Source organism: Arvicanthis niloticus, chromosome 1, assembly GCF_011762505.2.
Source record: "Arvicanthis niloticus isolate mArvNil1 chromosome 1, mArvNil1.pat.X, whole genome shotgun sequence".
Taxonomy (NCBI): Eukaryota; Metazoa; Chordata; class Mammalia; order Rodentia; family Muridae; genus Arvicanthis; species Arvicanthis niloticus.
In genome coordinates, this window is record NC_047658.1 from 163,302,956 (window position 1) to 163,307,861 (window position 4,906).

The 4,906-nt window shown below is 47.2% G+C and overlaps 1 protein-coding gene across 5 annotated transcripts in view; it reads right to left on the minus strand.

Annotated features, from left to right (window-relative positions):
* Nucleotides 1-4,906, minus strand: part of LOC117698048 (uncharacterized) — a 41,420-nt gene that overhangs the window by 34,236 nt on the left and 2,278 nt on the right. The window lies entirely within an intron of this gene.

Sequence of the window (4,906 nt, forward strand, 5' to 3'; positions counted from 1 at the left end):
TCTCAGCCTTCCCCCAACTTGTGGCAGCTGGCGTCCTCATTAGGCTTCTTCCACCTCCACTTCCCCCCTGACCTCCCTCCTCCCCTCCCCCCCCCCACCCCCCTACAGTGGGTTTTCTTAAAAGTAGAACTTGAAATAAAGACGAGACAGCTGTGGTTTACTCGAGATCACAGGATATGCGTATGTGCGGAGAATAAGGGAGAGGAAGAAGAGCAAAGCCGGGAAATGGATGTCCCAGGGGTAGCAGCTAGGAGACAGCGGTGACCGACACCACTGGGACTTCACGGAAAGTATTTGCAGCACTTTTCAGAATTCCTCCCAGTTTTTCTTGTGTGCATATGCATTGCTCGTGGGTGGTGCAAGTGAGCTTGTGCGTGCACATGGAGGCTGGAGGTCACCCTCAGGAGCTCCCCACTTTGGTTTTATAGACAGGGTCTCTCACTGGCTTAGAGCTCATGAATCCTCATCTCCACTGCACGTGACTGCTGCAGCGCCTGGCTCTTCTGTTTCCTGGGGACTGAGTGGACCTTTTACTGACTGAGCTGTGTCCCAGCCTCTCGTTGTCTGCATCTCCACATCCCCTATCTCTCGTGAAGACGCTTTCGCTGACCTCATCCAACCCAAGAACTTCCCAGTATTTGGCTTCTCCTCGTTCATGTTTCCTGTAACCTGAAAAATGTGTTGACCTTATCTTGGTTTTCAAGTCCGCCACGCCCCTCCTATCTGATAGGCTGCTCACCCCCACGGGCTGTGATCTCCTCAGAACCTTTTAAGAAGCATTAAGAATGGCTTCCTGCTTTCTGCCCTTGCCAAACAAACTTTGCTAGTTGTGTCAGCGTGAAGTTCAGCCCAGAGCCTTTTACGAGGCTTGCTGTGAGAGCTGCAGGCCTTCCTCCAAACTCCCAGTTTCCTGTTTCACAGAGGCATGGTCTTTCAACACCGGGAGAGGATGCTTTCAGTATTTACTTCCTTTCTTTGAAGAATATGCTTTTAAACGATGTATTTACTTTTAGGTGTACAAACGTTTTACCTACACTTGTATCTTTGTACATGTGCTGGTCTGGTGCCCGAGGAGGCCAAGAGGAGGTTTCAGATCTCCCGGAAAGAGAGTTACAGACAGCTGTGAGACACCATGTGGGTGCTGGGAGGAAACCTGGGTCCTCCAGTCCTTATTTTATTGTGTGTGTGCATGCATGTATGTGTGTGTGAATGTGTGTGCATGTATGTGCACACATCTATGCGGGTGCTAGCAGAGTCCAGAAGGCACCAGCTCTCCTGGGGTGGGAGTTACAGGCTTTACTGTAAACAACTGTGTGAGAGCTGAGAACCGAACCTGGGTTCTCTGCAAGAGCAATATGTGATCTTCAGCACTGAGCCATCTCTTCAGCAATTGCTGTTTCCCCACTGAGATGATGAGCAATCAGCCCCCCACCCAAACCCCATCTCACCACCTACACATCCATTCACTTTCCCAATACAGCAATGCTGTTGGTTGTCATAACTGGACCAGTGTTCACAGTTCGTGTTTAAAGGCTTTGCAAATGCCGTGTGTGTTTTCACCACATAGATCGACCACCTGCTCCTATAGTGCACATTTCATTCTTGGTGTTAACAATCTTATTCCTGCAGCCGCCACAAACATTACCTAGCTTTTGTTTTTAATTCATGGCTATTTCAATATCAAACTTTCCTTTTCCCTAGAAAATCTGCTCAAACACATATTCCATTCATCAACTTCCTCTCCCCCCTCCCCGCTGGTGATCTTCCCTCAGCAATGGAGTGGGACCTGAGAGTTACAAGCTACAATAAACCATTCCCTCCCCAAGCTGATCTCAGTCAGTGTTTTATCAGAGCAATAGAAAGCCTACCTAGGAAAGATGAGGCCTTGAGTAGTCCAGACTGGCCTGGAATGCTGGATGCAGTCCTAGCTGGCTTTGAACTCCTGACCCTGAGAGCTGGGATAATGTGCACCACCACACCTGGCTTTTCACTGGTCTTTAGAAAAACAAGTGTGGAGAATGTGTCCACATTATTTATGTTGATTTTCAACTTGTGTCTTACTCGTGGTTCTTTGCTCTCTGATGCTATTTTAGAAGCAGCACATCACTCTTGCTATTGAAGAAGTATCTTCTTTGTCCTTGAGGAATGGCAGTAACATTGCTTTTCCTTAGTCTCTGTCCCCATCTGTTCCATAAACAAGTTCATCTATTCTGATGAAACCAGAGATCTCCACTCTCCCTTGCCCTTCTTTGGTCTCTACCATGGATCTTACACCCATTCCTCACATTTCTGATGACCCCATAGTGTCTGATGCATTTAGGAGAGGATGAGGGACCATCCTGAGCATGTGGCAAGCTCCCTGCCAGTATCTTCTGGTCTTTTCAGATTCTCTACAAGAAACCTTGCCTTTCCTCCTTCCATCTGGCAGGGTCGGGCTGACCTGTCTGCTCTAGGAGACAAGGAGGGTGAGGGGTGTGTCCGTCTCACCATCTGTTTTCACTTCATTCTTTTCTCCCCCATGCTCCAAATATGGCGTTTCTACCCTCTCCTCAGTTAAGTCATCTTATGCCTGAACTGCAGAAGGGCAGTGGGGAACCTCACAGAGTAGGGAGGGGCCCACCAGATCCAGGACAGACTTCATCTGCCTCACGTTTTGGATCCTGGCTGTGCCATTTGCTAGGTACCCTATCTTCTGGTTGCCTTCAGTCGCCATGACAAAGCCACAGCTGGAAGCAATTTAATGTGAGAAAAGGGGTTTGCTTTGCTTATGGTTCCAGAGACTACACAATTCACCATAGTGCAAAGACAGAGCAGCAGGAGCTGGGGCCAGCCTAACAGTCAGGAAACTGAGTGATCCTAGGGGAACCGGAAGTGGAGCCAAGCTACACACCTCAAAGCCAGGCTCCCAGCATGCTCTTCTTCCAGCAAGCGTCTAACTCCTAAAGGTTCTTTAACAACCCGAGCAGCGCCACCAGCTGGAACCAAGTGTTCAAGCAGGAGTACACGAGGGATGTTTCAAACCACACTTTCCGTCTCTAACTCTCTCTAACTCGTGACAAGTTCTTGGAATTAGTACACTGCTTTCATCCCTGCCTTTCTTCTAGTGCATCATGTTAACCCCTTTGAGCCGTCCTCCTGGTCTCCTAGCTCTGCTGCCTTCTCCCGACTAACTTATTCTTGGCGGGGGTGAGGGGGTTTATAAACAAGTAATTTGTTTACTCTCAGTTCATCAGGGCTTGTGAGGGGAAGGGTGATACAGTTTTACTTCCCATCCACCTACAGCACTGGAAGCTGTCAACGCTGAAAACAAGCATCATCTAACCCTTCCCGGTTTTCTTGGATCCATCCCACTTGGGTGTCAGTTCTTCAGGCTCCCTGTGTTCGGATGTGTGTATGCTTCTTCCAAGTTCACAGGTGAGCACGTGCCCACAAGAGGCAGACGAGGGTGTTGGCACCTCTGGAACTGGAGTTGCAGGGGGTGGTGAGCAATGGTGCCGTGTGGAGAGAGGGGTTGAGGGGGTGGAGGGAGGGGAGGAACTGAACTTGGTAACCTGGAAGAGCAGCAAGCCTTCTTAGCCACCAAACCAATACCCCAGACCCGTTTTCAAAAAGGACTACATTTATTATTGTCTTAACAGAATAAACACACGAGGTTCCAATGGAGGAACCTAGGGTGTTTTCAAGGGTAAAGAGAGCCTCCTGAGTGTCCTCAAAGCAGTGGTTGAGCTGAGTCCAACTGCATCCACGCATTAGGTAGACTATACATTAGTGTCACTCCAAGCATTCGGGATGACAGTAGGAAATACAACTAATGACCCTGTTACAGTTCTAGCTAACTTGTGCGTCTTAGAAATTAGGGACCAGGCAGATAAATCATCGAATATTGACATTAACCCAGAGCCAAATACGTATTTTATTGTGCTTATAATAAGTATGCAAAGTTAAATATCCATCACACACAACTTTTAGCCCCGCCTCAAAATTACTCCCCACACAAGTTGCAGCTGTAGAGCATAGTGGAAATACAAGATGCCATATAATTAGGCCAGGAAAATTATTATGGTTAATAAACTGACCGAACCTCATAAGTAGTATGAATAATAACATCAAACATTATGTGCTCTAGGTTGGAGCAGGAACAAGGAGCTTGAACGTGGTGAGGAACACATCTCAGAATCCAACAAATAACAGAGGATGTTGCCAGCGTTTTAGTTTACAGAAATCAAGGGTATGTTTACGTGCCTTTGAGCACAGCAGAAGCCAACAACCAAAGCATGGAAACGAAGGCAAGGCTCAAGTCTCCCTTTACCGTCTCTCTTGGTTTCCCGCTCTCTTGGGTTGTTACTAATATTACAACAATGAGGAGAGCCTGTGATTCCCGGCTTTCTTCACTGCTTCATTGGTAACCTCAAGTCCCAGAATGGCAGAGCTGGCTCCAAACAGACTTCTCAACCTCGCTCAGAGATGCGGCTCCCTCTACTCACGAATTCTACTATAAATAGGTATTTTCACCCATGTTAATGAGAAATCTACTTCACTCTAATCCAGAACTCCCCGATCCTCTTGGCGGGATGCTAATACCAGCTTAGAATAAAGTTCTCTAGACTCTTTCAGAAGTTGTATCAACCAACTTAAAATGGTCCAGTCGACCAGTGTTTCCTTTAGGCTTTTTAAATAAACGTTTGCATAGTGCTTTAGGAAGTCTCCGGCCCAGTGCTCATTAATTTACGGCTTCACTCATCAGTGTTAGGCATCCTGAATATTATTTCTTTTTCCACAAACACACTGAAACCTTGTAAGTCACCATCCTGAGTTATTTAACTGAACCCTCGTCCCACATGTCCATTTGGCACTTCCAGTTATGATAAGGATAAGCTATTTTTTTAGTCTAGCGGGGAATTTTCAC